Source organism: Nerophis ophidion, linkage group LG10 (genome assembly GCF_033978795.1).
Source record: "Nerophis ophidion isolate RoL-2023_Sa linkage group LG10, RoL_Noph_v1.0, whole genome shotgun sequence".
NCBI lineage: Eukaryota > Metazoa > Chordata > Actinopteri > Syngnathiformes > Syngnathidae > Nerophis > Nerophis ophidion.
The window spans coordinates 33706669-33719375 of NC_084620.1; the positions used below are offsets into that span (position 1 = coordinate 33706669).

Sequence of the window (12707 nt, forward strand, 5' to 3'; positions counted from 1 at the left end):
TAGAAAATACAAAAACTATACTTGGCACGAAGTACACAAAAGAGTAAACAAAAAACATTCAGCATGAAAGCTGGAATATCGAGTGGCTTAGCGTAAGAGCTAGCGAGAAAATACATACAGGTAGTAGACAGTCGTGAATGTTGCTCGAAGGCAAATTAGAGTCCCAGAAAGAATAGCGAAAAGGGACGGGCTTAAATAGGGGAGTAATCAAAAAGTGACAGGTGTGCAGAAACCGTGATTAGCAGGTGGGATCAATGAGCAACCATGGTGACTGACTAAACAGGTAGTAAGAGTGTAGAACAGTGATACAACAACTGGAAGTATAAACCATATGTGGTGATCCAAGTAGCGGATCGCAACAGCTTGATAACATTGTCGTTCGGCACAAAATAAATAATTGGCTTTCAAGACTGTCAATCACGGCTGTTTCGGCTACATGGGCATGTCCGCGCCGCAGAAAAATGGATATAATGGCAGCCGTGCTGCACTTAAACAGGCGGGAGAGACTACAAACTACTTCAAACATTGCCTCTTTGTCCTTTTTCGCTGTGCATGTGCTTTGTTTGAGGCATATCTTATAACAGAGATGTCAAACTCATTTTAGATTGGGGGTCACATGGAAAAAAGTCTACTCCCAAGTGGGCGGGACTGGTGAAATCCCGGCACGATAACTTAAATATAAAGACAACTTCAGATTGTTTTCTTTGTTTGAAAATGGAACAGGCACATTCTGAAATTGTACAAATCTTAATGTTGTCACGGCACAAGCGCATGCCGCTGCGCTTTCCTCGATGAGCTCCTCGGAGCGCGCCTCGGGACACGCCCATGGGCGCTCGTCTCCTGCTGCAGCCAGCGGCTGCAATCAATCAGTAATCTACACACCTGTCTTTGATGAGCTTTAAAGGCCTACTGAAACCCACTACTACCCACCACGCAGTCTGATAGTTTATATATCAATGATGAAATATTAACATTGCAACACAGGCCAATACGGCCTTTTTAGTTTACTATATTGCAATTTTAAATTTACCGGGACTTTTTTCTTGAAAACGTCGCGTAATGAATACGTGTACGCGTGACGTCATGGGCTGTTATGAATATGAGCGCTGCACACACACACAGCTATAAGTAGTCTGCTTTAACGGCATAATTACACAGAATTTTGGAGATCTGTGTTGCTGAATCTTTTGCAATTTGTTAAATTAATATTGGATAAGTCAAAGTAGAAAGATGGAGTTGGGAAGCTTTAGCCTTTAGCCACACAAACACACGGTGATTCCTTGTTTAAAATTCACGGAGTTGAAACTTTACTATGGATCCCGACCGAATGTCAACCAGCAGGTTTCGGTGAAAAAATTGTGGTTAAAAAGTCGCCTCTTACCGGATATCAGCTGAACTTGCGCCTCACGTACAGATGCCGTCGACTTCTCCGAGACACTGCGCGTCAACACCCGGCCGTAGACGTACACTTCCGACTATCAGGTACTGGTAAACTCACTAAAACACTAGCAACACAATAGAAAGATAAGGAATTTCCTTCAAAGCGTAGTCTGATCAGTTTCCTCGACTGATTGCGACATCCAATGGACACATTTAGAACAGCCATTGCTTTCATTTAAAAATTTAAGTATACATTTTTATACTGAGCAAACTCATCCCCCAGGCCAGATAAAACCTGTTCATGGGCCTGATCCGGCCCTTGGGTTGTATGTTTGAAATCCTTGGCATAGATGGTTTGAACCAGGAAGACACAATAACAACGGCTCTTTCCAATGTCAGCGCCCTCTAAGCCTACAACACTCACCGTGACATACAGCAGTTTTGATCGATGAAGTATGTTATAGATGCAAACCAACGAACAGGTGGCCCCCAAAAGTTTTCTTTTGGTCACTTACAGAAATATTGATATTTTTCAAAATAAATGTCTACAAAACAGGTCACATGGTGCCACATAACTACAGCAGTACCCCACATCTTAGCGTTTCCAATATTATGCCTTCACGAAATTGTGATTTTTTTTTATTTTTTTTTAAGCACTTTTTTTGCCATTTGGGGCCTTTTGAGCAAAATCACAATAACCTAAATTTGAATTTTTTAAGCATAAAATGGCTCATTATACAAAATACATACAGTTGTGGTCAAAAAATTACATACACTTGTAAAGAACATAATGTCATGGCTGTCTTTGAGTTTCCAGTAATTTTTACAACTCTTATTTTTTTTGTGATAGAGTGATTGGAGCACATACTTGTTTGTCACAAAAACATTCATGAAGTTTGGTTCTTTTATGAATTTATTATGGGTCCACTGAACATGTGACCAAATCTGCTGGGTCTAAAGTATACATACAGCAACATACATTATCAATTTTGGTCATGTAGAAAAGTTACAATCAAATCCGATTAGCTTCATGGCATGGCCTCTTAACTTCATGTGAGTGATTACGATTGACGACTGCTGTTGACGCAACGGCATGGCAAAGTTGGGAGAGTGGCCGTGCCAGCAATCTGAGGGTTACTGGTTCAATCCCCACCTTCTACCATCCTCGTCACGTCCGTTGTGTCCTTAAGCAAGACACTTCACCCTTGCTCCTGATGGGTCCTGATTAGCGCTGTGTATGGCAGCTCCCGCCATCAGTGTGTGAATGTGGAAATAGTGTCAAAGAGCTTTAAGTTCCTTAAAAAGGTAGAAAAGCGCTATACAAGTCCAACCCATTTACCATTTGACATCTGTGAGCCCATTTAAATAGGGCTCATGTGATGCCGTTGGTCTCGGTTACAAATGTGACAATGGGAAATTCAAAGGAACACCAACCTACCGTCAAGCATGGTGGTGGAAGTATTATTCTCTGGGTCTGTTTTGCGGCCAATTGAACTGGCAGAGATTAAACAGTACAATGAAAAATGAGGATTACCTCCAAATTCTTCAGGACAACCTAAAATCATCAGCCCGGAGGTTGTGTCTAGGGTATAGTTGGGTGTTCCAGCAGGACAATGACCCCAAACACACGTCAAAAGTGGGAGAAGAATGGCTAAATCAGGCTAGAATTAAGGTTTTAGAATGGCCTTCCCAAACTCCTGACTTGAACATGTGTACAATGCTGAAGAAACAAGTCCATGTCAGAAAACTAACAAATTTAGCTGAAATGCACCAATTTTGTCATGAAGAGTGGTTGAAAACTCAACCAGAAATTTGCCAGAAGCTTGTGGATGGCTACCAAAAGCATCTTATTGCAGTGAAACTAGCCAAGGGACATGTAAGCAAATATTAACTTTGTTGTATGTATACTTTTGACCCAGCACATTTGGTCAAATTTTCAGTAGACCCATAATAAATTCATAAAAGAACCAAACTTCATGAATGTTTTCTTTTTTTACCAAAAAGTATGTATGTGCTCCAATCACTCTATCACAAAAATACAAGAGTTGTAGAAAGTATTGGAAAATCAAGACAGCCATGACATTATGTTCTTTATAAGTGTATGTACATTTTTGACCAGGACTGTAGATATTGCATAAGTATTGGCCACAAGAAGAGACAAAACCAAACAAAGCGTGCTATTCAGCATCGCGGTCACTGATTGGCTCAGCCTTAGGTAGCACTATGATATCGGATTAAAAGAAAGTAGCAGTGACTAATGGGTGTTATTTCATGTCAAGTAGGCTCTAATAATGTTGAAAAAATGTTTTTAAAAGGTTGTAGATAGCTGTTTTGTGCTTTAGGATATGAAAATATTAGATTCATAATTTACGATTCGTACTTCGTGGAAATGTGTTTATCGGAACCAATGGCGATAACAAAGGACGACTGTACTTCCTAAACGAAAGCTTTCCTTTCTCTCACGCACCCATTTTATATTAAATATATATTTCTCCCAAACACAGGTTTAAATGTCTTCTTATACTCTGGTCAATACTGCATTGTCATTATAAGAGCCATGTTTGTGCATTAGATCTCATCGGATTGTGAACGTGTACCCAGTCAGTACTAGCGCCAACAGTAACTCAACATAAAACGTATAATAGACTTTATTTTGTTCAGTTGGTATAGAAAAGTCTGAAGAAAAGGTATTTTAAAAGAATGTTTTTTTTACTGTATATACATAGTCGTCGTAAAGTCAGATCAATATGGTTTTATTGCTTTATGGTCAACGGTTGAGCATTGAATCTCATCAAGGTGGCTCTGTGGATGCTGCGTTCCTTGACCTGAAACGTGCTTTTGACACCATAAATAACAACGCTCTCCTGGCCAAGTTAACATTCTTCAACTTTTCAGAAAGTGCCCTCTGTTGGATGGAGTCATATCTCGCTGACAGAAAACAAGCAGTACAAACTGAACAGTCCTGCTCATCCTATCTCACTTGCCCTGCTGGAGTCCCCAAGGCTCAGTTTTGGGGCCAATATTATTTAGACTGTATGGAAATAACTTACCTGTGGTTTGCAACACAGTAAAATACAATTATTTGCTGAGGATACAGTTTTGTAAACGGATGCCAAAACAAAAGCCAATGCAGCTGCAATTAAAGAATTGCATAATAGACAGGCAAATATACAGCTTTTTTTGTGACTTGCATGAAGTAGCGGGACTACTTTTGATTATGACCTCTGAATGGAGATCCACGACAGATCGGCCTTCTTAAAGGGACACACACTTAGGCAAATGTACAGCTTTTTTTGGTGACTTCCAGCAAATAGAGGGACTAATTTTGAATTCCCGACCCAGATGGAGATCCAAGGCAGGTCGGGCTTCTTAAAGGGACATGCACCTAGACACTTAGGTAAATTTACAGCTTTCTTTTGTGACTTCCTTCAAGTAGAAGGACTAATTTTGACTATGACCTCCGAATGGAGATCCACGGCAGATCGGCCTTCTTAAAGACACTTGGGAAAATGTACAGCTTTTTTTGGTTACTTCCAGCAAGAGTTTCTGCCAGGCTCCAGAACTCCTGCTTACACGTAAATCAGGAGTGTCCAAATTACGACCCACGGGTCAAGTGCGACTCTCGAGACATCACAAGTTAAACAAGAAGATATGATGTGTTTTTGCCCTAAATGTAGTCTAGTTGGCACGCTGTATAAATTGTAAATAAAAACAGAATACAATGATTTGCAAAACCTTTTCAAATTATATTCAATTGAATAGACTGCAAAGATGAGATACTTAACGTTCAAACTGGAAAACGTTGTTATTTTTTGCAAATATTAGCTCATTTGGAATTTGATGCCTGCAACATGTTTCAAAAAAGCTGGCACAAGTGGCAAAACAGACTGAGAAAGTTGGGGAATGCTCATCAAACACTTATTTGGAACATGCCACAGGTAAACAAGCCAAATAGGAACAGGCGGGTGCCATGATTGGGTATAAAAGCAGCTTCCATGAAATGCTCAGTCATTCACAAACAAGGATGGGGCAAGGGTCACCACTTTGTGAACAAATGTGTGAGCAAATTGTCGAACAATTTAAGAACAACATTTCTCGATGAGCTATTGCAAGGTATTTAGGGTTTTCACTATTTACGGTCCGTAATATTATCAAAAGCTTCAGAAATTCTGGAGAAATCAGTGCACATAAACGATGATATTGCGGACCTTCGATCCCTCAGGCGGTACTGCAATAAAAAGCGACATCAGCATGTAAAGGATATCACCACATGGGCTCAGGAACACTTTAGAAAACCACTGTCAATGACTACAGATGGTCGCTACATCTGTGAGTGCAAGTTAAAGCTCTACTATGCAAAGCTTTACCTGGCCCACGCTCATCTAAAAAGAACTGATACAAAGTGGAAAAGTGTTCTATGGTCCGACCAGTCCACATTTCAAATTGTTTTTGGAAACTGTGGACATTGTGTCTTCCGAACCAAAGAGGAAAAGAACCATCCAAATTGTTATAGAGGGAATGGGGGTGTATTAGTGCCCAAGGCATGGGTAACTTACACATCTGGGAAGGCACCATTAATGCTGAAAGGTACATACAGGTTTTGGAGCAACATATGTTGCCATCCAAGCAACGTTTTCATAGACGCCCCTGCTTATTTCAGCATATATTCGTAGTATAACAGTGTGGGTACTAGCCCAGACCTGTCATTGAAAATGTGTGGTGCAATACGAAGCCTAAAATATGACAACGGAGATCTCGGACTGTTAAACAACTTAAGCTGTACATCAAGCAAGAATGGGAAAACAAATACAAAATTACTCATGTAAATCTATTGTGGCGGATGATGGGTGATATGCAAAAGACTATCTCCGCACTTTAGCTGCTTGATATTTCTGATTGATTTCAAAACTTTAAGGAGGTCGCCAGGGAAGTAAACAAGGTAGGAGTCGAACTTTCACATGCTATTGATATTCAATGTTTTATGGTTTATACCACATATCGCATTGTTAAAGTTGAAGTAGTTGAAGTTATGTGTGGTCCAGTTTGTTATAGTTTGCTTAACTCAATGCAAACTGAAGTCTTATTTTGGTACAAAAGATTGTTGTTACGTCACATGCAACGCTCTCCTGTGTGGCGAAAAAAAGTGACGTAATGTGTGTATTAGTGTATGCGTGTTTATGTGTGTGCGGGTGCGCATCCATGTAACAGTGGACATGCAAACATCTCTACTCGATTTGGTATAAAATTAATTTTCAGACTTAGCATTGTGATCGCCACTAAAACAGCTCACTCTGAGACAGCACACATAGTTGTGATTAATAATGATAATAAAAAACTGAAGTTAGAGTAGTGATCAAATGTATTAAGATCCTTATTTAATTACATAACACATATATTCAATATGTGTATATATATATATATATATATATATATATATGTAAACATACTTCAGAATTGTATAAATGTGAATATTGTATATATACAGTACAGGCCAAAAGTTTGGAAACACCTACGCATTTAATGGGTTTTCTTTATTTTCATGAGTATTTACATTGAAGATTCAAGCACACCTGTGAAGTGCAAACCATTTCAGGTGACTACCTCTTAAAGCTCTTTGAGAGAATGCCAAGAGTGTGCAAAGCAGTAATCAGAACAAAAGATTGCTATTTTGAAGAAACTAGAATATAAAACATGTTTTCAGTTATTTCACCTTTTTTTTTGTTAAGGACATTGAATTGAATTGAATTATTTATTTCAAACCTGCACAGTACAACTAAACACAGTTTTTTGTTTTTTTTTACATGTTGGCATATATATATATATATATATATATATATATATATATATATATATATATATATATATATATATATATATATATATATATATATATGTATATAATGTGACAATCTGTCACTTCATTCTGGTGGTGGTTTTATATATATATATATATATATATATATATATGTATATAATGTGACAATCTGTCACTTCATTCTGGTGGTGGTTTTATATATATATATATATATATATATATATATGTATATAATGTGACAATCTGTCACTTCATTCTGGTGGTGGTTCCTTGTTTCCTGTCAACGCTCTTATTTTTGTTCCCCTTCCTGCTTTTCTCCCTGAGCGCTTGTTTCCCTCACCTGTCCCTGATTAGCAGCCCGGCACACCTGGTTGCAGTTGCCAATCAGGCTGCTATTTATGCCTGCCTTGCCTGTTCTTCAGTGCTCGAGGATTGTGCTTATGTCAAGGACCGTTTACATGCACGACTGCTTCTCTTGAGTGAGTATATTAAAAGACTCGTACCTGCTCATCACTCTCCTGTTTCTTGCATCTTGGGGTTACACAACAACCGCAGCCATGCAGGTTCATGACATATACCTATATTAATATATGATGTATGTATATAATATATTAATGTATATATACATGAATATATACACATTATTATTTATAGCAGTGGTACTGCAAGGTATGCCAAGGGGTATGTGAGATTTAAAAAAAATAATATTCTAAACATAGCAACAATTAAAAAATCCTTTATAAATATATTTAGTGAATAATACTTCAACCAAATATGAATGTGCGTTCATAAACTGTGCAAAGGAATGCAACGATGCAATATTCAGTGTTGACAGGTAGATTTTTTTTATGGACATGAACCATTAAATATTGATGTTTAAGATTTCTTTTTTTGTGAAGAAACGTTTTGAATTAAGTTCATGAATCCAGATGGATCTCAATTACATTCCCCAAAGAGGGCACTTTAAGTTGATTACTTCTATGTGTATAGAAATATTTATTTATAATTGAATCACTTTTTTTATTTTTAAAAAAGTTTTTAGTTATTTTTTTTTTTTTTTTACAAATAGTTCAAGAAAGACCACTACAAATGAGCAATATTTCGCACTGTTGTCAGGGGCGATTCTAGGCATGCTTATATGAGGGGGCAGTCAGAAATGTGAAGGGGGCATCATGTGTACACATCATGCTCCAGCACTTTTTTTTGTGCTTATAGTAACGATGCTTTCTTCATTGAAATGGGTCTTTAGCTATGTGTCCAACCCCAACCTGGAGTAGTGGATTGCACTTTGTCAGGCCTCTACCTTCAGACCTGTCCAACTTGGGTGTCCCACTTGAAGACTAAGCTCCTGCTGGTATAGCTCTTACGGTCACTGAGGCACGCAAACCCCCTGACCACAATAAGGTGGCAATCCCTCAGGGGGGGAAACTGAAAAATAAAAATAAAAATAAATGAATAAAATAAAATAAAACATCCTTCATCCAGATTTTATCAACCAACAACATAACATTTATCCTAACTGGATGGCCTAACTCTCAAATAAATTTTGACCCAAAGTAGGACTTCACACACTACAGTCAATATTTACAAAACTGAAAGGTAGTCTGATGAATAATGATAAAAAAGAATCTCAAACTATCATTGCTACTACTACATGCAGGAGCAGGACTAGACTTTTTAAATGCTCTGAAAAATGGATGGATTACAGAGCATTAACTTTCTCTTTGTGAGCTGCTGGAAGCTGGAGCAGAAAATAAGTAAGCTTGAACAACAACAGAAAAAACCCGCTGTGATTATATGAAGAAAAACAACAACAGTACAGGACTACAGCCTGGGGCGGGGCTTTACGTAGGGGTCTGTTAGACACAGGTCACTTGTCTTCAGTTTGTCACATGCAGTGGACGTGGGCACTCATCTGGGCACAAAATTCATTCACTCCAATGTATGTGTGTTGCCCACTTGCTTGTAAATTGATGAAAACTGCTGTGTTTTTGTTTTTAGGTGTCTTGGTCATAACAAATGAAACTTATAATGTGTTTATTACAAAATGTAGATTGAAACATTAAAAGGTTGACTATGCAGAATTACAAGAAAAACAACAGAAAAAGAATTCCAGCAGTCGATTGCCAGACCGTTGCTAAGTAAAACAGGCCGTTGCTAGGGACTCCGCTCTGAACAGAGGACAGCAGAGGAGGACTGTATACCTTATGTATCATTTTTAACGTCATTAGCAGCATCATAAATGACTTGTAGCTTGTTACAGGGACAGTGGAGGCTCTCTGCCTTTCAAACCACTGCTGCTCAGAGCCTCCGCTGTCACTGCTCTCGTCAAGTTGTAAAAAAAAAAAGGAACTACGTAGCACCGAAAGTCCGCGACGATAAACGTGTTCGACAGATAAGACTACACCAATACACCCATCCTAACAAGTATATGATAAATGTAGACAACTTTTCCTTTTCTTTTACTTTCATACTGCAAGAGTGATTGGATGTTTACTGAGGGCTGAGGGGTGTGTGCGGGTGTGTGTCTGCTGCGCAGCCTGTGGAATGGTGAATACACGCACAGCGGAGGGAGGGAGGGGAGGGAAGCCGACACTACTATATCGTGTGTGTCCCTTTTTCGGCGGATTTTACCGCTAGTGCAGATAATTTTGTCAACTTGTAATGTAGTAATTTTGTGAGTTTATTAAAATTTGCTTTCGCAAATTTTGATTTGAGGGGGCAAGACATTTATTTAAGGGGGCTCTGCCCCCTCTTGCCCCTGCGTAGAGCCGACCATGGCAATGTAATAAATCAGAAACTGATGACATAGTGCTGTATTTTACTTATTTATCTTTTTTTTTCAACCAAAAATGCTTTGCTCTGATTAGGGGGTAACTGAATTAAAAAATATTCACAGGCGGTACATCACTGAAAAAAGGTTGAAAACCACTGATTTATAAGATATATGTGTATATAAATATATTGGTACTTTACATTCAGTAAACTTTCTGCCCTCGACGAATTTTTTTTTTATTCCAATGCGGCCCCCCCATTCAAAAATTTTGGAAACAGCAATCTGTTCTGGTCAATGGAGAGCATTTAAAGGTGGTACAACAATTTAAATATTTTGGAGTAATTTCCGATTCAAACTCAACTTTCAAACACCATGTTAAAAAAATTACCTAACATTGTAAATCTAACTTGGCAAACTTTAAACTTTTATAAGGCCATACTTGAGGTTTAAATGGTTTGGTTCAGTCTGGTGAGTGTTTTTCTACCTGCCTTAGGACAATGGATGCAATTTAGCTTTTGTTCTAATTCCAGCAGTCAAACAAATACATGCATTTAAAAAAATGAGAAATAATCATATTTTGATCTTTTTAGTGAGCTTGCACTGAGTTAGTACCAATGTTTGCGCTGAAGTAACATAGGCGGTGCCCTGGGTTGTCCCTTACAGTGGGTGATTGTATGGAACCCACAAAAAAAAGCCATTATCAAAAAAGATACGATGGCTTTCTGAGGTGTTTCATGGTGGGACGTGACATGTCATTCGTTTTCCGATTCCACCTCGATAAATACAAACAACAAGGTCCTATAAACTGTCTCTTTTCCTGGCACTGGCTTTCCTCACACTTTCCTTGATGCCATTGTTCCCATGAGACTCGGCTCATTTGCCACCACACACACACACACACACACACACACACACAGGTGTCTCTCTTCCACCTTGAATACCAATTCCAGTTCTACCTTGAATATTCCAGAAGCTTTCAATTTTTCAGGCAGGTCTACAAACCTCCCCCTCTATCATTAGCAGGGGTCATCTGCATTGTCAAACGGGGAATGACTGAAAAAGAAACAATTTGGATTGCCTTTCTTTACTCTGCTCCACCAAGCTAAAAAAAAAAAGGCCCTTTTAATAATGACGCCCTCCTATAAGGAGGCGACTTGTCCAGGGTGTACACCGCTTTCCGCCCGATTGTAGCTGAGATAGGCACCAGCGCCCCCCACGACCCCAAAGGGAATAAGCGGTAAAAATTGGATGGATGGATGGATGATAATGATATCACACTGATGCCAAATTAATAAAATGTTAAATGTATACTAAATTGTTATTGCTTTGGGGGCTTTTTTTGAGGTTTTGTCTTGTAAGAATTGCATGCAATGCTCTTGATTACAATATATAGGCTACCATTGTTTTGATACCGTAATATAATTATTAGCATATTGATCCCAATAAAACCAGTACTTTTCCATATAGAAAAAGACCTGAAACATTGAAACGGATGGCTTTGTCTCGTTTTATATTTGTACCAGTTGCTTTACTGACGTAATATGTATATGTAGTGTATTTTTTGGACTATAAGGCACACTTAAAATCCTTTCATTTTCGCAAAAATTGACAGTGCGCCTAATGTACGGCATAATTCTGGTTGTGCTTACCAACCTCAAAGCAATTTCATTTGGTACAAAGTGTAATGATTTGTCTGATCAGTAGATGGCACTCATACATAAGAGATACTTATAAATGCAAGATGACGCCAGGTAACAACACCAACACTTTAAATGTTCCATTGTAAATATAGAACATTACACAGGACACTCAAAAATCTGTCATCGCAGGGCCAACACAGACTACATTCACACTCACATTCACACACTAGGGGCCATTTAGTGTTCAATATATACAGTATATATATGTATATGTATGTATGTATATATATATATGTATGTATATATACTGTGTATATATGTAAATATAGTTTATAAGTATATGTGTGTGTGTTTGTTTTTTAGGTGACAAAAGGATGATGATATGACTGACTGCAAATATGCTTTGTATAGGACATTGTGTGCGCTGTACATCACCATGCGGTAGATCATCCTCTCTCAATACACAATCTTTGGTCATGCACAACCCTCTACAACTCCAACAACGTTACGCAAAGAAGTCCACTTTTACTGTAAACATCATCTGATCCAAAATGTGCTGCCAACATAACATTAACATTAAATCACACTGCTGTAACTAATGTTGCATGTGAAACGCTGTCTGTATAATTCTGTCATGGTGTCAGTCAGGTGCCGCCCCGCCCTAAATGCAGAACACGCGCTCTGCGTGGGGCCACGCGATCAGTGACGGGGGCCTCGTTTTGCATTAAGGAGGGCATTAAAATGTAAATTATTGAATGACAACGCGCTTTATATAATATTTTACCCCGAAGGTATTCCAAGCCACGTCGTGCTCTGTTACTGATTAAAATATGAAGTCAAAATGTCCTCCATCACTTCCGGTGGCACGGTGGAGGACGCCATTAGTGCTTGAAGTGCAAAGCAGCAGATCTTGGGTTGGAACCCTGGTTGTGGTCGAACATTTGGTATGTTTTAATGATGTTAAAATGTTTTAATATGCTAAACTTCAGGATGTTAATAAATAAGTGGACTGTTACAAAATCATAATGATTATCAACAATGTTCGATGTTATAGTTCAATTACAGCTTTTGTTATACCAAAAAGTTCTATTTTGGT

General features: G+C 38.5%; 1 long non-coding RNA gene across 1 annotated transcript; it reads left to right on the forward strand.

The window, feature by feature from the left end:
* The first annotated feature begins 7606 nt into the window (after positions 1–7606).
* Positions 7607–12210, forward strand: LOC133560714 (uncharacterized). The gene is made up of 2 exons (XR_009808508.1): positions 7607–7674; positions 11975–12210. It is a non-coding gene; the product is annotated as an uncharacterized LOC133560714 (long non-coding RNA).
* The last annotated feature ends 497 nt before the right edge of the window (positions 12211–12707 follow it).